Source organism: Callithrix jacchus, chromosome 1 (genome assembly GCF_049354715.1).
Source record: "Callithrix jacchus isolate 240 chromosome 1, calJac240_pri, whole genome shotgun sequence".
Lineage (NCBI taxonomy): Eukaryota > Metazoa > Chordata > Mammalia > Primates > Cebidae > Callithrix > Callithrix jacchus.
Window position 1 is genome coordinate 72017924 of NC_133502.1, and position 24710 is coordinate 72042633.

The 24710-nt window shown below is 41.8% G+C and overlaps 1 long non-coding RNA gene and 1 pseudogene across 2 annotated transcripts in view; both read right to left on the bottom strand.

Annotated features, from left to right (window-relative positions):
* Positions 1 to 20247, bottom strand: part of LOC118153653 (uncharacterized) — a 29016-nt gene extending 8769 nt beyond the window's left edge. The window contains exon 1 of the long non-coding RNA XR_004743055.3: positions 20134 to 20247. This is a non-coding gene — a long non-coding RNA (uncharacterized LOC118153653). The remainder of the gene's footprint in view (positions 1 to 20133) is intronic.
* LOC100406768 (glycine cleavage system H protein, mitochondrial pseudogene) lies at positions 1341 to 11974 on the bottom strand (annotated as a pseudogene). The gene has a single exon (XR_013525948.1). The product of XR_013525948.1 is annotated as a glycine cleavage system H protein, mitochondrial pseudogene (transcript).
* Positions 20248 to 24710: the final 4463 nt, after the last annotated feature.

Below are 24710 nucleotides of genomic sequence, written 5' to 3' on the forward strand. Positions count from 1 at the left end.
CTCGGCCTCCCAAAGAGCTGGGATTACAGGTGTGAGCCACTGTGCCGGCCCCCAGTTAAAAGAACAAAATGGGTAATATAGCCATTTTTAAAGAAAAGTGTCTGGAAGAACTGCTTTGTACATGTTAAAAATTTAATGAAAAAAGAAAGCTTTTTAGATAAATAGAGAGCTAGGAAGTGGCGGAAACTCTGATCACTATTTGAGCAAGCTCTTTGCTTTTCACTACAGACTGACGCTACAGCTTACCTTGATAGAACTATGAGATGAATGCTCTCATCACACATGTTCGTTCATGCCATGTATTTTGCGATATTACTACTTGCACCTTGAAGTGAGTTAAACTATAATTTTGATAATTTTCCATAACATATATTACAATCTTTTCAAAGGGAATGGGGGGGTCTTCCTGCTATAATAAATGTTTCGTTTTTGGTTTGTAATTCCGAAGGAGATGTTTGTCTTCAAATTTTATCCCCTGGAGATAGGCAGCGGGTGCAACACAATCTCTTCCATCTTCCCATTCCTCCTGAGGGGAAGCAGAAGTCTAGATGCGGGGCTGTGGCTTTTGAAGTAAGCTGTCAGCTGTGATAGCTTTGGAGCTGTTAACCACTGCACTAGGGCTAACCTTTCCCTCTGAAAGATGTTCATTCTGGGCCCACGACCCTGCTGCCCCTTCCTTACAGATGTGTGGCTGTCCCAGCTTGCTGGTCTGCGGACATCAGCTCTTCACCCAGCCTGTTGCTCTGACCACACCTATATCAAGACTGGCCTGCCGATATCTTCCCATCAGCTAGAACATCACCACTGTGAGATCTAAGCCAAGAGGTCTCTTCTCATAAGAAGGGACTTCTTTCATGAGAGTTGTACAGCATGGTCACAGGTCAAGATGCTGAAGAACAGGGATCAAAATCCCCAGTGTGATGCCAACTTTTAGTCAGGCTAACCCAACCCAAAATGTCTGGCAGAACTTTCGTGTCATGTAGCTTTGGGTTAAAAATGAAATTTTGTGAGTTAAATTAAATCACATTTTTTTTCTTGTTGAATGTACCTAGACTTTCATGAAATGTCTATTGTTTGATTGAGAAAAAGTTTTATATAAAGATGAGACGAAAACATTCAAGGAATTTTTGCTTTGGAGAAAATGTTTTCCAGTGGAAAACGACATGCAGAGAAGGCCTTTGGTGTGTTGCTGGTGCGCTGATCCCAGACTCCCTGGTCCATTTTGAACAAACTTCAGTATTGAAGCTTTGACCTCACTGTGATGTCAGGGAGGATGCCTGCTGGCCAGGGAGCTTTCTCCCAGACATTGCCACCTTAGCAAGGTCTCTACTTCTGCCTAGTGTCCACAATTATTTTCCATAATATAGTTTATTAACTATAAACTCAAGTTAATAAAATTCTCAAGAGACTGATATACAATCCCAAACACTAATTTTTTTTTTTTTTTGAGATCGAGTCTCACTCTGTCACCCAGGCTGGAATGTAGTGGCATGATCTTGGCTCACTGCAACCTCCACCACCTGGATTTAAGCAATTCTCCTGTCTCAGCCTCCCGAGTAGCTGGGACTACTCGCACACACCACCATGCCTGGATAATTTTTGTATTTTTAGCTGAGATGGGATTTCATCATGTTGGTCAGGCTGGTCTCTGACTCCTGACCTCAGGTGATCCACCCATCTTGACCTCCCAAAGTGCTGGGATTACAGGTACGAGCCTCCATGCCTGGCCCTAATTTTTAAATTCTGAGTGAATAAAGGACCAGAAGCACAGTTCTGCTGTGTAGCACATTCTCTGCCCTCAATATGGGAAGTCTGTTGTTCTTAGGAGACTGTGCTGGGGTGGAGGAGAGGGGTGCATAGACACATTAAAGGCACCTTCCCAGATGGTGGCCTCAGGAAGCATCTATGGATTGGAAGCCGAGAGCTGTGTCCTACTGTGGCTGATGCATCGGTCGCTCCCATACGTGGACCTCAAGTTGACCAGAACAGCTTCACTGTGCACATGGCTGAAACTCTGAAAAATCCATACTGCAACTTGTAGGCCCTTTTGTCTAAAGCACTCTCAGCCCATTTCCCTTTCATTGGTGTCGATTGTTCTGATAAGATGCAACATGTGTGTTGTGACTTCAGCTTCTGAGAGACAATCCTGTTTTAGTCCTAACCATGATTTCTCCAACACAAGATTTACACCCCTTAATCCTACCTGGATATTCTTAAATCCAGTGTCTAAATAGTTATAGATGATATTCCAGGGCAGTTCAAACTTCCCTTTATGAGGATGGCCTTGAATTGATCTTGTTGGGCATCTTTCCTTGCTTAATGCCTGGCAGCTTTGATGTTATTTAGCTGCATCTTTACTCTTCATGGTTTGGAAGTTAGGGCTTGTCGGACAATTTATTAATTCGTTTTTGACATACCACTGCTTTCGTTTCGGCATTGGTTTATTGCGGGTGGCATAATATTAGCAGTTAAAAAATAAATCCTAGAAAAGAATGTGTGTATTCAGGCGGGGCTAAAGTAGGAAGGAGATGACAGAGGGAGTGGGGCAGGGAAAGAAACAGAAAAACCCAGCATAGAAATCCTGGTCTTCTACTGGGCCATTAACAAGCTTATTTATAAGAAGTGGGTCAGGCACAATTAAAGACATTTTCATTCCAACCCTCAGCAGACTCAGTGCCTATTCCAAGTGGAGCTGATGTTCTGGGGCAGGTGCAGCGAGAATGGCGCTGGGTCTGCTCTCTGGAATTTTCACATGTCTGGGATCCCCATGAGAGTGTCCCTCTTGATAGCTCCTACCTGCTGATCAAATCTGCTTTATTGTGTTATTCTGAGGAATAATTTTAATACCAGTTTTTTATCTCCTCTCATCTAGGTAGAAATAGAGGTGTTATCATTATTCTTCTGCCTAGTCATGCGTTTGAGGTGACAAATTTAGTATCATTGCATGTGGTTAATCTTCGCATCATCCCATGTGGATGTTGTCTCTTAGTGACTTTTAGAAGAAACACACTTGTTGCTTTCAGTATGCAGCAGCAGTATGATCTTACTTTCTAATAGGCTTGCGTTTTGTTTTGTTTTTGAGACAGAGTCTTGCTCTGTCGCCCAGGCTGGATTGCAGTGGCACAATCTTGGCTCACTGCAACCTCCGCCTCCCGGGTCCAAGTGATGCTCCTGCTTCAGCCTCCGGAGTAGCTGAGGTTACAGGTGTGCACCACCACACCCAGCTAATTTTTTGTACTTTAAGTAGAGACAGGGTTTTGCCATGTTGCCCAGGCTGGTTTTGAACTCCTGAGCTCAGGCAATCTGCCCACCTCGGCCTTCCAAAGTACTAGGATTACAGGTGTGAGCCACTGTGCCCACACTACTTGCATATTTTTATTTCACGTGTGCCTCCTGTGGGCAGTCAAGTACTGAACTTTTTTTTAAATACTGGCAATGACTTTTATTTTTTTCCAGCCAGCAGTTCTGCCTATATTCATTCGCTGATATCAGGGACCCTCTTCTGTCCCACTATAGCTCTGTCCCCATAATTGACAGGCTAATTACTTCCTGCCACTTGGCTTCCCTTTGCATTTTGTGAGTGGTTCAGGGCTCTCACTGACTTGCTGGGAACTTTCTTCAAGGATTCGAGGTTTAAAAAAATGCAAAAATTCATGCCACATTTTTCAAGGAACGACATGGGAAACACTATTGTCAACCTGCATCCCTCTACTTGATGAGAAGTCTCCATCTTGAGGAAAGCACCTCTGGGACTGGTGGTGCCCACTGTTCGCTTCTCAGGTGGCTTTGAGAATGGGAGGTGAGAGGGACCCCACCCTGGACCCAGGGTTCCTCAGGACACCCAGAGTGGTGTGGGTAGGCTGGATTTGGGGACGGAGAAAAGAAAGAAAAGAAACCAAAAATGCATCTTCTTTGCCAAATCACTTTCTGCCTTGACCTATCCCTACCTTGTCTTTGATCACGGCATGACATTGAAATAGAATCTTATTGTTTTCTAATTTAATTCTACTGTGGCTATAAGAATATACTGTAAGTTTCTAATTCTTTGAAATTTGTAGATAATTGATTATTGATTATGTCCCTGCTTCTTGTCATTTATGGTAAACATTTCATATGCACTTAAAAAGATTGTCCTGAAGTCATGGGGTGAAGCCTGTTTTTTAAGGGCAGGATTTTCAAATTGTTTCTTTGAAAACTCATTACTGACATAGTACATAGAATGTTGGATAAATTTAATAAATATTAACTAAATGAAAAAGAAAGAAATCGAATCTAAAATGAAATTGCATGTAAGCAACAAGCCTGCCTGGAGGGCAATGTCAGGAGTGGACAGAAAGGGAATGTTTCTTGTTTTTTTTTTTTTGAGACAGCTCTGTTGCCCAGGCTGGAGTGCAGTGGTGCAATCTTGGCTCACTGCAACCTCCACCTCCTGGGTTCAAGAGATTATTTTGCCTCGGCCTCCTGAGTAGCTGGGATTGCTGGCACCTGTCACTACGCCTGGCTAACTTTCTGTATTTTTAGTAGAGATGGGGTTTCACCATGTTGGTCAGGCTGGTCTCAAACTCCTGACCTCATGATCTGCCCACCTTGGCCTCCCAAAGCTCTGGGATTACAGGCATGAGCCACCACGCCTGGCCAGAAAGGGGATGTTTCTTTCTATCTTCATCCTCCCCTTCAATCCCTGCCCACAATGACTCAGATGTGTCCAGAGTGCCTGGTTCCCAAGGTCAGCAGAGAATTAGCATGTTTTTCTCCCATCTTTTGGCTGACAATTCTTTTTTTTTTTTAAGATGGATTTTGACAAGAGCAACTCTCTGTGTGTTCGAAGGCAGGATTCCTCTTAACTAAGGCTGTTCAAAGCACAAGTGAATTCAATGGTTATACATTTTAAGTAAGTACCTTTCAAAAACAGACAATTATGCTTCAAAAGAATTAATCTTATAATTTTTGTTTCTACTAAATTGATTGCTTGACTGCTATTTTGGTGTCATGAATTTACTGAACATCATTGAACAAAAATAACATCCTTTTGTCAGTATCAGTTAAATATCAATGTCTAAGAGAAAATCTTGAGACTAGCACATTAAAATCTGATAATGGTTGTGACATTTTGATATTTCTGCAACATTCTTTTAAAAAATGAAGTGTCAGAAGCCTCATTACAGTTTAGGTTCCCTAGAACAGCGTTTTTGAGGAGATTTGCATACCAGGATCTTTGAGGCATTCTCATGGGTATCATCCTGTGAAGGAATGTGAGTGGCAGGAGGACAGGGGCAGAGTTGGGCTGTGATGTGGGTGCAACAGCAGCCTCAGGTGGAACATGAGGTGTTCCGAGCTGCGATGGCTTTTCTGAGGTGGCCCCCATAAAGGGAGCATGACTTGAGTGATTGCAGCGTCTTTCTGCTGAGGGCAATTCCTGAGGAGGGAGCCATTGGCAGCCAATACTCTCAGCAGCGGGTTTGGCCCCGAAGGGAGATCCACCACAGCAGTTATTAAGTCACTTATGTTCTATTCTTCTTGAATGTGGATATGAGAAAAGGAAAGGAAAGGCAAGACTGGAAGCGCCACCGGACAGAATGAAAGCAGTAGGGCCTAAGGCACAACCAGCGGGCTGTGTGGATGCCTGCCTCCCCAGTGAGGGCTGGAGAAGGGTCTCTTGCAACTGCCCCACCCCATAAACAGAATTCTTCTGTAATATCTCATGCCCATCTGCTTTCATCTAGCAGATACTTTTCCTTATTTTTTATTTACTTATTTTTTTAGAGATGAGGTTTCACCAAGTTGGCCAGGGTGGTCTTGAACTCCTCACCTCAGGCAATCCACCCGCCTCAGTCTCCCAAAGTGTTGGGATTACGGGCATGAGCCACCACTCCTGGCCTACTTTTCCATATTTTTAAAAATAAAGTTGTCTTTTGATTCCTTCACTCACTGAACCTCTGTTATGTGTCAAGCGCTGTTCTAAACTCTGGGGACCCAGTAGTGAACAAAACAAAAATTCTTGTGTTCCCGAGGCCCTAGAGATTTATTTCAGGGAATCGATTCATGCAATTGTGAGGATCGACTGGTTCAAAGTCTAAAGGTCAGGGAAGTTTGGAATTGTAGGGCAGACTAGAAGGCTGGAAATGCAAGCAGGAGTTGATGCTACAAAATTTCTCCCCTTTTCTACATTTTTTAAAATGACAGTTTTTTTTTTTTTTTTTTTGAGATGGAGTTTTGCTCTTGTTACCCAGGCTGGAGTGCAATGGCATGATATCGGCTCACTGCAACCTCCGCCTCCTGGGTTCAGGCCATTCTCCTGCCTCAGCCTCCTGAGTAGCTGGGATTACAGGCACGCGCCACCATGCCCAGCTAATTTTTTGTATTTTTAGTAGAGACAGCGTTTCACCATGTTGACCAGGATGGTCTCGATCTCTTGACCTCGTGATCCACCCGCCTTGGCCTCCCAAAATGCTGGGATTACAGGCGTGAGCCACTGCGCCCGGCCCTAAAATGACAGTTTTATTTGCAGTCTTGCTGAATACAGAATAAGAAACTATTATTTTAGCAGTTTACTAAAACTTTGTTCTGATGTACTGTTGAAGTGACTCGAGTGTATATTTTTTTCTCCAGAAAAGATACATTTGGCATATCAAATTAAATCTCCCCAAAGTAGTTTCTGGAAAAGAAAACGCAAGTGAAAACGTGTTGGTGATCTGGAACTTCAGCAGGTAATACTGCTACAGTCTTAGTCAAGGGTGGGTATTTGGCAGGTACTTAATTACTTTTATTGTTATTGTTATTTTTAGATGAAGTTTCACTCTTTTTGCCCAGGCTGGAGTGCAATGGCAAGATCTTGACTCACTGCAACCTCCACCTCCTGGGTTTAAGTGATTCTCCTGCCTCAGCCTCCCGAGTAGCTGGGATTACAGGTGCCCACCACCACACCAGCTAATTTTTTGTATTTTTAGTAGAGGCAGGGTTTTACCATATTGGCCAGGCAGGTCTCCAACTCCTAACCTTAGGTGAGCCACCTGCCTCAACCTCCCAAAGTGCTGGGATTACAGGCATGAGCCACTGCGCCTGGCCCTTAATTACTTTTTTAATGCATTATGATTTTCTGATCCTTAAGGGTTATTTTGAAGAAGATACATTTAAATTAAGAACATAACAGAATCCGTTTAATAAGTGAATTGTTATTAACATCTATCTTCTCTGTTTACCTAAACGAACACTTATCGATCTTTCAAAACCTTTAATGTGATGAATAAGATCTATAAAACAACATAATTTAATCAATGCATTTAACACTTCTTTAACAATAATCATCTGGATTTCTTTGCACATAAGGAATACCTTTAATCTGGAAGTATCAAAATTTCCAAGTCAGTTGCTCAACAAAAGAATATTTCACAAGAAACTGTAGGGAAGGAAAAACTATTCTTTTTCTTCCTCTACTCATCTTAGGTTCATTGAATGGGGTCCTGCAAATTAGACAGATTAGCAAGAGGAAATGAAGAGAAGTTTGTTAACATAAGCACTGGGTATTCACACGGGGCACTCAGAGGTGAGTAACTCAAAGGAGTGGTTACATTGTGGGCTTATGTGGCATCCTGACAAAGGACAATACATTTGCAGAGAGGTAACAAGACAAAGGAAAAAACTGGGTTTCTAGGATTGGCCAATCATAGGGAGGCAAATCTGCAGGGAAGCTAATGGACAATAAGTGCTAGTTAGGGGGTTTGTTTGTCTAGACTCTTTCTGGGTGCCATCGCATCTCCAATGTTAAGGTCTTTCTTCCCCTCTTGGCACAGGAAGGGGGAGGGGCGCCTTTTCAAGGGGAATTTGCATTTTACTTTTCCGGCAGAGAGAGGGAGGGCAAAGGGCTCATCCTGTGTCTGCTTTTTTTTTTCTTTTTTGTTTTTTTCGAAGAAGTATTTTATTATTTTGCTGCAAAGCTGTTGTTTCACTGTATCAAAATAGCACCAGCAAATGCAGTGTATTGCAAAATTAAGATAGTGTTGTTCTTCATCTGACACTGTACAAGCAACAAACACTCCTTCACTCCCAGTTATTTCCAGTGGACAGATCATTAAGTATTTCACCCCAAATCCAAATATGGATGTACACAAGTTACAACATCATATAAGGCTTAAGAATAACAACATTATCTCTGAATTATGTAATTTTTATAACTAGTTTTCAACAAGTATAATTTCATGAATACTGAATACTAAAGCCTAGTCTAAAAATCATAGGATATTGTGGAAAAGACATGTATTATGTGTATGTATAATCATTAGAAAGTTAAAGGGCATTGCTTTCATTAGCAGGGTGAACAGTTTTTTCCCCATCGGTAATGCTAAAAGTTGCTGTTCTAAGGCTTCTGCCCACCACTAATTTAAGACAACTCTGCTGGGTTGCATTAAATCATAACTGGTTTATTTAGCGGTTCCATTTTCACTCCTCGATAGATTTTATGTATTTCCCTACGCTTCTTCACTAATAAGTTAATCTAGTTATAAAGGGTTACTCAGTGTCATCTTGATCAGCCAACCATCTTCATAACAAGATTTGTTTACAAGTCCTGGATTTTCTGCAAGAGCTTCATTAATTTCGGTGACTTCTCCTGATAAAGGAGAATAAAGTTCACTAGCAGCTTTCACACTTTCCAAAGCACCAAATTCATCTTGTTTATTCAATTTTGTCCCAACGTCAGTCAGACTACAGTAAACATCTCCCAACGCTTCCTGTGCAAAATTGCTGATTCCCACTGTTCCAATACCATTTTCTGTTGTTATCCGTTCATGTTTCTCTGTGAATTTACGCACCAAAAGCAGAGCAGATCCCTTGCGCAGCTTCCGGGCCGCGCCCGCCCCCAGCTGCCAGGGCCTCGGCCTGCAGGACGCGGCAGGTGACTGGACTGCGCGCAGGGTGCAGAGCACCACCCGCACGCTCCGCGCCGCTCGCAGCGCCATCGTGTCTGCTCTTTCTCAACTGTCTTTAGCTCAAAATAAACCCTTTACTACAACAGCATGTTTTGGAGCATCATACTCTGAACCCCTTCAAAAGTACCTATTTTTTACTTTCTGCTAATGCTTATAGCTGAAGCAGTGTCAGCAATTAAACTCTTTGATCTAAGGTTGCATTATCCATCAATTTATAGACGACTTTTTAGAAGCTGTTGTCTGGGCTGGGCATAGTGGCTCACACCTGTAATCCTAGCACTTTGGGAGGCTGAGGCGGGCGGATCACCTGAGTTCAGGAGTTCGAGAGCAGCCTGGCCCATATGGCGAAACCCTGTCTCTACTAGAAATACAAAAATTAGCTGGAAGTGGTGGTGCATGCCTGTAATCCCAGCTACTCAGGAGGCTGAGGCAGGAGAATCATTTGAACCCAGGAGGCAGAGGTTGCAGTGAGCCGAGATTGTGCCATTGCACTCCAACCTGGGTGACAAGAGCAAGATTCCATCTCAGAAAAAAAAAAAAAAGAAGTTGATGTCTGTTATCCAAGACAGCGTGAATCCAAACTCAGTGATTTTTGAAAGCCAGAATCTATTTTTAATGTGAACCTTCTCAATTTTTACATGTTGGCAATTATTTACCTTTTTTGAAAAGCATAGTGCAGGACAAAGAAAACTATGTGAGGCTCCAATATGCAGTGTTCCCTTAACTTCTTCTCACTGCAGCTGAAGTGGTACAGAAAGATGAGGGACTGCTGCCCAGAAGTCCCATGCATCCATGGAGTCCCAGGAAGCTTAGAGGAAGGGCCCTGGCCATGGCTCATCTGGGAAGCTGATGGCACAGATGGAGATTACAGTTATCATTCTGGCCAGCCTCTTGACAGAATAGATTTTCTTCATATAATTTTTGGGACTTAATGTAATTTAAGGTCATCAACTTAAACCTGGGCTTCATGAAAGCTTTCTGAAGTGCTTCATAAAATACCTATAAAAATATAAAGTATGTAAAACACCGTGGTGCTGCTCAAAGAATCTGCATACTGGATACACTTCAGTGCTGGTTGGGGCAGGCAGCTCCACACAGACAGCACAGCACTGACAGCAGCATGCTCCATGAGTCCTTCCATCTCCCTCCTCTTTCCTCATATATCCGTGTGCCTCAGAGGCTCTTGTTATATGATCTCCCTGGGGGAAAAAGAAATCCAGGAAGTATGTAGATGAACATCTGCTTATAGGCACACATGAAAAGAAGAATGTTCATCACCCTTCCCGTTCCTGCCCTGCACACTGATGAGGACCTTCACTAACAAGTACCTTCCTTCACCAATGAGGACCTTCGAAAACATGAACCTTCACCAACAGGGACCTTCACAAATGGGGACTTTCACAAACATGAACCTTTGCCAATGAGGACCTTCACAAACAGGAACCCTCACCAATGAGGACCTTCACAAACATAGCTCTTCACCAAAGGGGCCTTCACAAACATGAACTTTTGCCAGTGAGGACCTTCACAAACAGGGACATTCACAAACATGGAACTTCGCCAATGAGGACCTTCACCAATGGGACCTTCACCAATGGGGACCTTCACAAACATGAACCTTTGCTAATCAGGACCTTCACTAACAGGGACCATCACCAACAGTGACCTTCACAAACATGAAACTTTGCCAACAAGGACCTTCACAAACATAAACCTTCACCAATAGGACCTTCAGAAACACGGACCTTCACCAATGGGGACCTTCACAGACATGGACCTTCATCAACAAGGACCTTCACCAACAGGAACCTTTATAAACTTGGACCTTCACCAATGGGGCCCTTCAGAAACATGGACCTTTACAAACACGAATCTTCAACCACATGGACCTTCACCAATGGGGACTTTCAAAAATGCGACCTTCACAAACATGGAAGGTCCTTCATAAACATGGAACTTCACAAACATGGGTCTTCCCCAATGCAGACATTTGGGGACTTCACCAACAGGGACTTTCACAAATGTGGACCTTCAGAAATAAGGACTTTTACGAGTGTGTTGAAATGGCCCCAGCATGACTGTATCTGCCACCATCCTGTTTATCATGGTGGTAAATGAGATTATTCTAGTTCTTATTATGACCCACTCTCCTTTCCCAGTTTCGCACAGAGCTAGCTCAGTAGCTCCTGCCTCCCTCTGCTCTTCCCAAATAGGAGCTAGTGAGCCGAGAGGGCCTGCTGAGCAGCCACACTTTCTAAAACAATGCCTGCCTGGTGCCTCCATGCAGTGACAGTCAGAGGTGGTAACTAAAACTAAATAGGGAAGTTTTATTCTTATCTCTTTGCACCCAGCAAAACCTACAAATAATTGTTTAGCATTTCCTTTGAGTTGGAAAGCTCCTAATAATTGCAAATATAACCCATTAGAATCATGGAAAAGAGTTGAAATGGGTCAAGGCTGCCTAACATTCTTTATTCTTGATAGAAACGTGTTTGTTAAACATATGACCCAATCTTCCTTTCTACCTACATGAGTCACCACACATCACTGCTACATAAATTCCGATTATATCATCTTTGCAGCGTTGACTGGGTGACAGTTTTCTCTGGATGAGAACTACATAGTTAGCCTGTCGAGAAATTAGCATGTTTATATTTAATTGCTGTCTAAGCACTTTCAGCTCTTTGCTACTGGTATAAATCACTCCAGCATTACAGAACAAATGTCCTCCAACAAGACCAGTACTGTCCATGCCATGCTGCTGTGGAGCTGGGTCTGGAAGGGTGCTGTATGTACTTTGGGAGCCTCACTTAAGGACTTGATCTTGCCCTTTGTAAAGGCAAAAGTCACCATAATTTGCATCTGACACCAGAAGTTAGGCTATGAGCCTGGCTATGGGAGCGTGTCCTGTCAGCTGGGCCATCGGCTGGAAATGCCAGAACTAGGCGGAAAATTCACTCTCACATCACCAAGCAAATTTGGAGCAGGGTCCTGTTAAGGAAATCTACTTATTTTTAAAATACCATTTAAGTTTAAATGGCAGAATTGTTAAAAATAATTATAATTCTCATTTTCTTCATTTTTTAAAGATATTTCAAGGCACTACTAATAATAATTTTCTACTCAAACTTGCAATGACATTTCTGTGCAAGACAAGGTGGCATGGGCATTTTTCAAAGGATATTTTTGTTGCTGGACTTGGGATTTCCAAAAACTAGAAATATAGATTGCACCAGAGTGTTTAATGCATGGCTTTGGCAGGGTCATAACAGAACAGAAACTATTTTCAAAGCCAAGAGCAAGTCGATGTATGTTATGATCCAGATGGTTCTGAGACAGGCTTACAGGATAGCCGTTTCTGTGCCTCATATTCCTTGTGATACTGTGATTTAAAATAAGAAATATATATTTGGTCTTCATCCTGGTTTCCCGCACACATCTCCTAAATTTTTTGGAATCTCCAAAATGATGTGCCTTTTGTGTGCTAGGGAGATGGCTGATGACTGGTGACTCCTGGATAGCCTCAGGATGGAGCTGGTTGCCAGGTGAACTGGCCTTGCGATTAGAGAGTTAGAGCCGGGCGTGGTGGTTCACGCCTGTAATCTCAGCACGTCGGGAGGCTGAGGCAGGTAGATCACGAAATCAGGAGTTTGACACCAGCCTGGGCAACATGGTGAAACCACATCTCTACTAAAATGCAAAAAATTAGCTGGGCGTGGTGGCGGACACCTGTAATCCCAGCGAACTGGGAGGCTAAGGCAGGAGAATTGCTTGAACCAGGAAGGCAGAGAGTGCAGTGAGACACTGCACTCCAGCCTGGGCAACAGAGCAAGACTCTGTCTCAAAAAAAAAAAAAAAAAGAGAGAGAGAGAGTTAGAACTTTACACCTGTAATCCTAGCATTTTGAGAGGCCAATCACTTGAGGCCAGGAATTCAAGATCAGCCTATCCAACATGGCAAAACTAAAAATACAAAAATTATCTGGGCATGGTGATGGGCACCTGTAATCCCATAATCCCAGCTATTCTAGAGGCTGAAGCTGGAGGATAGCTTTGAACCAAGGAGGCCGAGGTTGCAGTGAGCCAAGATCGTGTCACTACACTCCAGCCTGGGCAACTCCAGCTTCTGTATCAAAAAAAAGAGAGAGAGAGAGTTATAACTTTTAGTTTTACCCACCCCTACCTTCAGTGAGGGAAAAGGAACTAATGGATGAACTGAACACCAATGGCCAATAATGTAATCCATCATGCCTACATAATGAAGCTTTCATAAAAACTCAAAAGAGCTGAGTTGGGAGTTTCCAGGTTGCTGAGCACATGGAGGTGTATGGAGTTATGCTCCTTCCCACATACGTTCCCCTGTGCATCTCTTGCATCTGACTATTCATTTGTAGCCTTTGCAATATCCTTTATAATAAGTGGGTAAACGTAAGCAAAGTATTTCCCTGAGTCCTATGAGCCATCCCAGCAAACTAGCGGATTTAGGAGGGTAACCTCAATTAATAGCCAGTTGGTCAGAAGTACAGGTCACAACCTGGGACAGGTGATTGGCATCTGAAGTGGGTGGCAGTCTCATAGGACTGAGTCCTTAAGCTGTGGGATCCCAATTTTGGGAGATAGGCCTTAATATGAAGTAATTGGGCCATCAGGGCAAACCCCTCATGTATGGCTTAACGTCGTTATCCTTGGAGTAGATTAAACAGCATGCCTCTTTCCTCTATGGCTTTTTTTCATACTACACAATATATATTTATGTATTTTTTGAGACAGGGTCTTGCTCTGTCACCTAGGCTGGAGTTCAGTGATGCCAACATGGCTCACTGCAGTCTAAACCTACTGGGTTCAAGGGAGCCGTGCCTCAGATCCCATGTAGGTTGGACCACAGGCACTCACCACCATGCCTGGCTAATTTTTAATTTTTTTAAAAATAGAAACAGGGTCTCACTTTGTTGCTCAGGCTGGTCTCAAACTCCTGGGCTCAACCCCTCACTCTCATCTCAGCTTCCCAAAGTGTTGAGATTACAGGCATGAGCCACCACACCTGGCCTCATAATACACAATGTTTTTGAGGTTTATCAGTGTTGTGGTATATATTGGTAGTTGATAATTTTTATTGCTCAGTGGTATTTTATTGTATCGACATATTATAGTAAATTTATCCATTTTAATAGATATTTGCATTGGTAGATATTTGGGTTATTCTGACATTGTCATTTTTCAGTGCATAGTGTGGAAAAGGCTGATGTAGAGGAATTTTACAGAAATGCACACATGCACACACAGAAACCACAGGAGTTAATAACATGGTTCCCAATGGAAACTGATGGAAAGGATGCTTTTTTCAGTGTTGTCCATACGGATATACAACGAGAGATCTGTAGTCATTTTTGTAGTGATCTGTAACTCAGGAAGATATTTTATGCCAAAGAGTAGATTTTTCTTTTCTTTCTTTCTTTTTTTTTTTTAGATGGAGTTTCGCTGTTGTTACCCAGACTGGAGTGCAATGGCATGATCTCGGCTCACCGCAAACTCCGCCTTCTGGGTTCAAGCAATTCTCCTGCCTCAGCCTCCCGAGTAGCTGGGACTACAGGTGCGCACCACCATGCCCAGCTAATTTTTGTATTTTAAGTTGAGACGGGGTTTCACCTTTTTGACCAGGATGGTCTCGATCTCTTGACCTCATGATCCACCCGCCTCGGCCTCCCACAGTGCTGGGATTATAGGCGTGAGCCACTGCGCCTGGCCTTTTTTTTTTTTTTTTTTTAAGACAAAGTCTGTCACCCAGGCTGGAGTGTAGTAGTGTGGTCTCAGCTCACTGCAACCTCCGCCTCCAGGGTTCATGGGATTCTCCTGCCTCAGCCTCTCGAGTAGCTGGGATTACAGGCATGCACCACCACGCCTGGCTAACTTTTGTATTTTTAGTAGAGACAGGGTTTCACCATGTTTGCCAGGCTGGTCTCAAGCTCCTGACCTCAGGTGATTCACCTGCCTCCACCTCCCAAAGTGCTGAGATTATAGACATGAGCCACCACGCCCAGCCAAGAATAGACATTTTTTATGTCAAAATCTCAAAGTATACTGTTTATTCATCCAATTCATTTGTCCCTTTTCCCTGAAAAAAACTAAAGACTTTTTTCCACAAAGGCTCTTAAAAATATGCAAATGATTTACGTAAAAACATACCATATAGGATAGTAAATTTTCAAAACATAAAATCAAAAGCAAAGGAAAAGGATAAAGCAAATGTGCCAACAGTAAGAGGAAACATAATTGCTGTAACTGAGCTTAAAGTTTGACTTGGCTCTTTCTGCTAAAGAATTTAAACCAGAGACATTAAAAGTCACATGATTCTTATTACCAGTGACAAAACCATTTTATTTCCTTCAGAGAGATGAAGTCACCATAATAGATTTCTAAAACTTACATGAAGAGACAACCATTCAATTCAGCAAATACATTTTAAAAACTCAACTGGCCGTCTGAGTAATTGGTTGGCTTCTTTTGTTTTGGAGAGAGTCTCTCTCTGTTGCCAGCTGGAGTGCAGTGGCGTGATCTTGGCTCACTGCAACCTCTGACTCCCTGGTTCAAGTGATTCTCCTGCCTCAGCCTGGTTGGCTTCTTATAACTAAATCACACAACTGTCCTATCAATCAGTACACACTGGTGTCTTTATATCCTGGTGGGGACATCTTACTTCAGGCTCGGTGTGTCTAATAGAAGGAGGTCTGAGAGGGGACTTAGGCCATTGTATGCCAGGGCATACACAGAACCAGTAAAATATGGTGTAAAATTTCACAATGAAAACTCTGTTCTTCTGTGGCCCAGAAAGAAACAAAATTTTAAGATGGTACACAAAGGTTAAGAATGAGAGTGTAGTAAGGCTTTAAAACTGTGTGGATTTTTAATTCTTATTGTTCTTTAAGAATTTTAGCTAGAACACTGTTGCTTTCTTCCAGATCACAAGGTTTGGTGTTTTTTTTTCCAATCCCATAGCAGATTAAAGACCACAAGGTTTCTACATGTGTGAGTGCAGCAAAGAGATTTGAGGTAATCAGAAAGACATAAAGATCATTCTCTTAGTCAAGGAACTAGGGAAAAAAAAAAAAAAACCCAACCAAACCCAAGGTTAGCAAAATGAAGGAAATAATAAAGACTAGAGCAGAAATAAATAAAATAAAGAAATGGGCATGAGGGCACACACCTATGGTCTCAGCTACTTGAGAGGCTGAGATGGTAGGATTGTTTGAGTCCCAGAGTTAAGGCCAGCCTGGGCAACATAACAACAGCCTATCTCTAAAATAAATAAACAGGCTGGGCATGGTGGCTCACACCTGTAAACCTAGCAGTTTGGGAGGCCGAGGCAAGCAGATCAGCTGAGGTCAGGAGTTTGAGACCAGCCTGGCTAACATGGAGAAACCCCATCTCTACTAAACATAAAAAAATTAGCCGGGCATGGTGGCACATGCCTGTAATCTCATCTACCCTGGAGGCTGTGGCAGGAGAATCCCTTGAATTCTGGAGGTGGAGGGTGCAGTGAGCCAAGATCATGCCATTGCACTCCAGCCTGCGTGACAGAGCATCATCGTCTATTCTTCCACTCTTGGCTATTTGCATACTAGACAGAGCAATCATTTCAAAATCTGAATGTGATTGTGATACTCTTCTGCTCAAAACTGCCTAATAACTTCCCATCACACTTAGAATAAAGTTGGGGTCCTCACTGTGGCCAACATAGTGTTCATGACCTGGTCGTGGCTTCCATTGCAGCTCCCATCACCAGCGTTTCACTCCCTTATGCTGCTCTAGGGCCCCACCTCCTCCCACAGCCTGGGGATGCCCAATGTACTTCTACTTCAGGACATTGGCATTTGCCGCGCCCTCTGCTGAATGAATGCTCCTTCTCCTACATCTCCGCATTTGCTGATCCTAAGTCTGAAATCTTTTTCTGCCAGACATCTACATGGCTCACTGCTTACACTACATTCAGAAATAGCTAGCAGAAAGATCTTTCATGACCACCCTGTATCAAACAGCACCCCATGAGTCTTTTTTCTTATTCCATTCCATTTTTCTTTGAGATCATCTCCTGATGTTACTTATTGTACCTATTATTTTATTTATTTATTTATTTTTGAGATGAAGTCTCACTCTGTCGCCCATGCTGGAGTGCAGTGGTGCAATCTCAGCTCACTGCAACCTCCGCCTCCAGGGTTCAAGCGATTCTCCTGCCTCAGCTTCTGAGTAGCTGGGATTACAGGTATGAAGGACCACGCCCAGCTAATGTTTGTATTTTTTGTAGAGATGGGCTTTTGCCATGTTGGCCAGGCTGATCTCGAACCCCTGACCTAAGGTGATCCACCCGCCTTGGCCTTCCAAAGTGCTGGGATTACAGATGTGAGCCCGGCCTAATGCACCTATTATTAAGTGAGACTATAGGGTATAGAAAATACATTTTTCCTGTGTCAATATAGTTCTGTAGTGCCTGATATTTACTTTAATAGAAGATGGCTTTCCCTTTCCCATCTTTTACCACACTGGGTGTGGACTAAGCAAACAGAAGGAAAATGCAGTAGTCAGAGGCAGCAGCAGATGGCACTGTAAAGAAAGGTGAGCATTCTATTTTGGACAAAATTGAGGCGTCTGTAGGAACCACTTGTAAAAAGCAAGTGATGCTTGCTCTAAGACATCACCATTCCCCTAGTCAGTCTGTCACCCTTAAACCGCAGGAAATCCTAGTATGAAAGGTTAGTGTCAGTGACCAGTGAAAGCTGAGCTGCTCAGTTTCCCATATCCACATCAAAGTGGGGTCAGGGTTAATAACATCATCAGCGTTTCTTATCTTGATGCCCTACAAGGAAACAGCTAGTAACAGTTGCCTTGAAAATATCTTGTCCTAAGAATGCAGCAAAGCCCTTGTGAATGTGGATATTGAGAGGGAGGACAGTGCAGGCATTTTGGCAGCATAGGTACCTTGGAGTCTTTCTTAAAAATGAAGGTGATGACATCTCGATTCAGTTTTTAAAACTTTTTATGATTAGTCTCCTTTGGGGATAAGTGGAAAGACTGTGTGTTTGGGATAAGACTCTTTTCCTTTGTAAAGCCAGTGCTTTAGAGTATCTGGAAAGAATTCTGTGTGCTTTTTCCAGATGGGGAACGATGGGGTGAGGGGAGGGGGAGGGGGCGATGCACAGACAGTTATTTTAAAAAACTCCTCTGGCATGCATCTCTTCTTGGGAAGTCACTGCACGGTTTTCTCAAAAAAAAAAAAAAAAAGGTGAATGTGTAAAGCAACAAAAAGAAATACACTGGAGCAAAGAAAAGAGGATTTGGAAAGAGTCAAATCTTCATTTTCATATGAAAACACAGTACATGATATCTGAGATAGAACAATCAAGAAAGAGCAATGTTAAGTATGCTATTTAGCAATATGGAGACTAAGACCAAGAGAACCAGCTAAGAGAGCGAAAATTACTAACTTGCTGGGGTGGCCAGGTGTCTAGGCTCACTCAGGGCTGTCAGTCCCGCGTTCCAGAAAAATACTCGGTCCTGGGCACAAGATGTCTCAGTTTTTCATGATGGGTGAGGAAGGTTGAGGGAAAAGTACAAAACCCATAGGGCATCCTAAAAAATAGGGGCTGAGTACTGCATAGATCCCCTGCGAGTGTGGTCACTGACCGTTCATGTTGGCACCCATGACTTGGAATTCCTGCAATGGGGCATTGAGTGATGAGCGAGTGAGGTGACTGATGTGACTTAAGGGTGCAGCATTCAGGGAAGTATTAAGAAAAAGGAAATAGAAAGAGTAAATTATCCTACTGTACAGGAAAAAGATGTCATTGTTGTTTTCTACTAAATATGGGTAATCTCTCTTTACCTATATTAAAGTCCTCTTTAAATATTATTAAAGTTCTATAATTATAATTATAAATAATTATAATCTATATTAAAGTTCTCCTGTGAAAACATTCACATGTACCTTAAGAATGCCCAACTAGGGGCCGGGCGCGGTGGCTCAAGCCTGTAATCCCAGCACTTTGGGAGGCCGAGGCGGGTGGATCACGAGGTCAACAGATCGAGACCATCCTGGTCAACATGGTGAAACCCTGTCTCTACTAAAAATTACAAAAAAAATTAGCTGGGCACGGTGGTGCGTGCCTGTAATCCCAGCTACTCAGGAGGCTGAGGCAGGAGAATTGCCTGAACCCAGGGGGCGGAGGTTGCGGTGAGCCGAGATTGCGCCATTGCACTCCAGCCTGGGTAACAAGAGCGAAACTCCGTCTCAAAAAAAAAAAAAAAAAAAAAAAAAAAGAATGCCCAACTATATGGCCTACATAATTTATTAATTTTTTTTTTTTGAGGCAGAGTTTTGCTTTTGTTGCCCAGGCTGGAGTGCAATGGTGTGCTGTCGGCTCACTGCAACCTCTGCCTCCTGGGTTCAAGCAATTCTCCTACCTCAGCCTTCCAAGGTGCTGGGATTACAGGCATAATCCACCACTTCCTGCTAATTTTCTTTGTATTTTCAGTAGAGACAGGGTTTCTCCATGTTGGTCAGGCTGGTCTTGAACTCCCGACCTCAGATGATCAGCCCTCCTTGGCCTCCCAAAGTGCCAGGATTACAGGTGTGAGCCACTGCGCCCAGCCAAAATTTATTAAATTTAATAAAGAGTTAAAATAAGTTGATGTGTCAGAGAATAAAAAACATGAAAATATTGTTATATTTTCCTCACACATAATTTTGTTTAATCACCTCTACTACTAATTGCCACTGTTAACTAGTCCTATTGTTTTTGTTTAAATAATAAATTCATCATTTCATTTTGTTTGATAGCATTTATGTAACAGAAAATAAATCATATATAATAATATGTCATTTCAAATAAACACCCATTTTTTTCATCCTACATAAGGTAAAGTAACCCAGGCTGGCGCTCTAATAATTTGGTTTTCCTCATCTGGAAGGGAACAGAGGGACAGGAGAAATGAGAGATAAATTCTGTTTTCTTTTTCTAGTATGTATACACATTATTTTGTTTAAACTTAAAAATGTTTATTTTTTATTTTACTTTATTTTTTTTATTTAAACAACTCATAAACTGAATTATTATTCCAAAAGCAGAGGTAAGAATAGAGACTGTCTTTGTTCATTTAGGCTACTATGACAAAATACCATAAACTAGGGAGTTTATAAACAGCAGAAATGTATTTCTCACAGTTCTGGAGGCTTGGGAAATCCAATATTATGGCATGGCAGATTCAGTATCTGGAGAAGGCCTTTTCCTGATTCATGGATGAGGCCTTCTCTCTGAGTCCTCACATGGTGGAATGGGCAATATAGCTCTCTAGGGTCTCCTATGTAAGAACACTAATCCCATTGTGAGGGCCCTACCCTTATGACCTAATCACATTCCAATGGGCCAACCTCTGAATAGCAGCACACTGGTGATTAGGCTTCAACACATAAATTTGGGGAAGACACAAGCATTCCCACCATAGCAGAGAGTCAAACGTAAAATTTTCTCAAGTCACAAAATAAGTGATTCAGTCTGAGTGCTAAACCACATCACTGACTTCTTATACTCTTCTTCCAGACAACCATGCTGCTAGCACAGAAGTTCTTTATGCAGGAACTAACTCTTTAATTGATTACTTTGGTATTAGGAATTGCTCACAGCTCTACATGCTGATTTTCTGCTCTGGAAATGCATGAAGACCATCCAGAATAAATACTACTTATTCAAAGCTTACCAGAGCAAGGGAATCAGCCACCAGCAGTTGTGTTTGTCAGAGAATCAAAGGCAGACAGAGGAGCCGGAAAGCTTCATGGGTGAAATAAAAAGGGGCTGGTGTGGGAGGGAGTTTCAAGTCCCTTTTCTTATTGGAGATTGTGGGCATAGACAAATTGAAGGCAGGCTAAAGAGAAACAGCAACCTATGTGCTCAGTCAGGAGAACATATTTGGCTTTTTCTGGTTGGTTCTAAGTTGAAATTAGGGGCAAAAATTAGGAAAGCTGGCAGTTAGAACAAGTTCTGATCTTGTTGCTGCAAAGGTTGTGAGTCAGAATCCTATCTTTATAGTGGCCTGAACTTTGTACATTCTGTTTATTTCTGTCCTCAAGGAACTCGCTCTCTGTTGGAGAAATATCTAACCAACATGGATTAAACATGGATCAGGCCCTGATCTCCCTTTTCTTAGAACACTTACTTTAGAAAACATGTAATTTTTTCTCTGTATCTTTGGTTACAAGTCTTTTCAGAAGCCTCTTGCCCAGTTTAACAACCTAGGACCGTCTTTCTCAAGGACCTGAGACTCATCCTTTGCTATGTGATCACTAAGGAAGATGGCACTGCTGTCTCCCAGTCTCTGTGGGAGAAAAGGAACCAAGTTTAGTGGGCATATTTCTCCAAGCTGTAAAATTACTTCCTATGAAAAAGAGAAAGTTGACTTTTCTTTTGGGTGAGGTTAATTAACATACATAGATGGCCTGTGATCTTCCGTTATAAGTTCCACTAGAACATATTCCCCCTGTATAGTTTTAGAAACTCTCCCATCCTTTGTTTCACTTGAGCTGGGTTTAGACTCTCCCCTTCATGCAAAGCCTTGAGGGAAGTCTTTCTTACCTGTTTGACTTTGTTTGTTTTTTTTTTTTTTTACAAGGAATCAGATGTTCAAAGGAATGTATTGAGTAGAGGTGAAGAACTAGGATGTTGAAAAGTAAAAAAAGGAGAGAAGGAGAGGAAGAAAAAGAGGGAGAGAGAACAGGAATATTGCTTCATTCTAAAAATGGGTATTAGTAATGGCCGATCAATATTTTGTGTATTTAAAATGGAGAACTCTATAAATATTTATTGAGTTTACTTGTTCCGGATCTGAGTTGAAGTCCTGGATATCCTTATTAATTTTCTGTCTCGTTGAGTCTAAATCTCGTTATGGGTCTTATGTATCTGGGTATTAAGATCTCTTATTGTTGCATTGATCCTTTTACCACTGTATCTTTGTTGCTTTGAAATCTATTTTATCAAATGTGAGAATTGCAACTCCTGCTTTTTGTTTATTTATTTATTTTTGCTCTCCATTTGGTTGGTAAATTTTTCTCCAAACCTTTGTTTTGAGTCTTTGTGTATCTTTGGATATACCGTTAGGTTTTGGCTGTATCTTTTGATTGGGGGATTTAGTCAATTTAAATTTAGGGTTACTGCCATTTGATGTTAACTGGCTATTTTATCCATTCGTTGATGTAAATTCTTCTTTATGTTGATGCTCTTTACTTTTTGGTATATTTTTAGAAAGGCTCATACTGGTTGTTCCTTTCTATGTATAATGCTTCTTTCAGAAGTTCTTGTAAAGCAGGCCTGGTGGTAATAAAATCTCTGAGTACTTGCTTGTTCATAAAAGATTTTATTTTTCCTTCAATTGTGAAGCTTAGTTTGGCAGGATATGAGATTCTAGGCTGAAAGTTCTGTTCTTTAAGTATGTTGAATATTGGCCCCCACTCTCTTCTGGCTTGTAGGGTTTCTGCTGAGAGATCTGCTGTGAGTCTAATAGGCTTCTCTTTGTGGGTAACCTGGCCTTTCTCTCTGGCTGCCCTTAGTATTTTCTCCTTCGTTTCGATCCTGGTGAATCTAATGATTATGTGCCTTGGGGTTGCTCTTCTTGAGGAATATCTTTGTGGTGTTCTCTGTATTACCTGGGGTTGAATATTGTCCTGCTTTGCTAGATTGGGAAAATTTTCCGGGATAATATCCTGAAAAGTATTTTCCAGCTTGGATTCATTCTCTCCATCACATTCAGGTACACAAATCAAACGGAGATTGGGTCTTTTCACATAGTCCCATATTTCTTGGAGACTTTGCTCATTCCTTTTCATCCTTTTTTCTCTATTCTGGTCTTATCATTTTATTTCATTAAGTTAGTCTTTGGCCTCTGATATCCTTTCTTCTGCTTCATCCATTCTGCTATTTAAACTTGTGCATATTTCACTAAGTTCTCGTGTTGTATTTTTCAACTCCGTTAGTTCATTTATATTCCTCTCTATATTGTCTATTCTTTTCAGCATTTCGTCAAACCTTTTTTCAAAGTTCTTAGTTTCTTTACATTGGGTTAGAACAAGTTCTTTTAATTCCCAGAAGTTTCTTATCATCCACCTTCTGAAGCCTACTTCAGATAATGGAACACAATTCTTTTCCATCAGGGCTTGTTCCGTTGCTGATGAGGAACTGCAATCCCCTGTAGAGGGAGAGGGGTTCTGATTTTGGGTATGCTCGGCCTTCTTAGGCTGGTTTTTTCCCTTTATTATAAATTTGTCCATCTGTCGTCTTTACAATTGCCACCTTTCTAATTAGGTTTCTGAGTCGACATCCAATTTATTGATTCTCAGTGCTGGAATTCAAGCAACCCACTGCGCCGGCCAAAACAGCAGCAACAAGACTGATGGTGCTCTTCTGCCCGGGAATCTCTGGTCTGGCGTCCTTCCTGAGTCCGCAACAAGTGGCTCTGCCTTCCCGGAGCTCCAAACACCGGTCAGTAAGGAAACCAGTCCCGTTTACTCTGCATGAAGAGCTGCGGCGCCAAGGCACCGGCAAAACCGCTGCGCCGGCCACAAGAGTCACGCTGGCGACCCGTGGGGCTCCTCCACTAGAAATCTGCTGGTCCGTGAGCAACGAAATTTCATCTGAAAGTGTGGCATTCTCTTGATCTCTGAGCTTTCACTGGGAGCTACAATCCTGAGCTGTTAGTGATCAGCCATCTTGGATCTCTCTTGAGATGTTTTAATTAACATTTAATTAATGTTTTAATTTAATGTTTTAATTAAACATTAAAAATGTTTAATGTACCATGTTTAAGAAGGAAAATCTCTAGAACCATTGTCACTAAAATTACTGTATACTTCAAAAAATGAAAAATGCAGACCAAGTGAATTAAAACGTATTTCTTGAAAGACCAAGATGAGGGTAGTAGTCAAAGCTAGAAAATAAAAATAGAGTCTGCTGAAATAAGGAGAAGAAAGGATTAGTAAATATAAGAACAGAAATCAGAGAAAGATAAACCAGCAAACCAAGCCCACAAACCAAACTGAAAGAAGATTCTTTAAAATGACTGATTAACTCATGAGAAAAGTCTGACTCCATGAAAATTAATTCGCTGATAAATTAAAAATGGATACATTTGACTTAATCAAAGTTAAAATATTTACTACTACAGAAGACATGCTAGCAAAACTAAATATAGGAGACATATTGGGAAACAGATTTGCAACATCGACCAAGCAAGAGCTTGGTATCAGAAGATCTGAAGAATTCTTACACATCAATTGGACAAAAGCAGCCCAATAGACAAACAGACATTTTAGTCTTCAAAGAAGAAAACTCATGGCTCCATGTTTGAATAGACAGTTAACCTCACGAATAATTGGGGAAATACAAAATGAAACAAAAGGAGATCCATTTGAACTCATAAGACTAGCAAGTATTTTAAAGTAATTAGTATGTCGAGTGATGACTGGAATATGAAAAAGAGGAAATTCTCAGTATGCTGGTGGAAGAATCTCAAAAGAGTAGTTTGGCAACATATAGAAGAGTTAGAAATGTCCTTTCCTTATGACCAAGAAAACACCTGAAAAAAAACCTTGCACATCTGCACCAAAAGATGGGTACAAAAACATGTTCATAGCAGCAGTACTATTCATAAGAGAAAAAGAAACCTGTGAACATCCAAAAATGTCTAAAAGGAGAAACACATAAATAAATTATAGTCATACAGTAGAATATTACAGTAAATAAGAGAAATGATC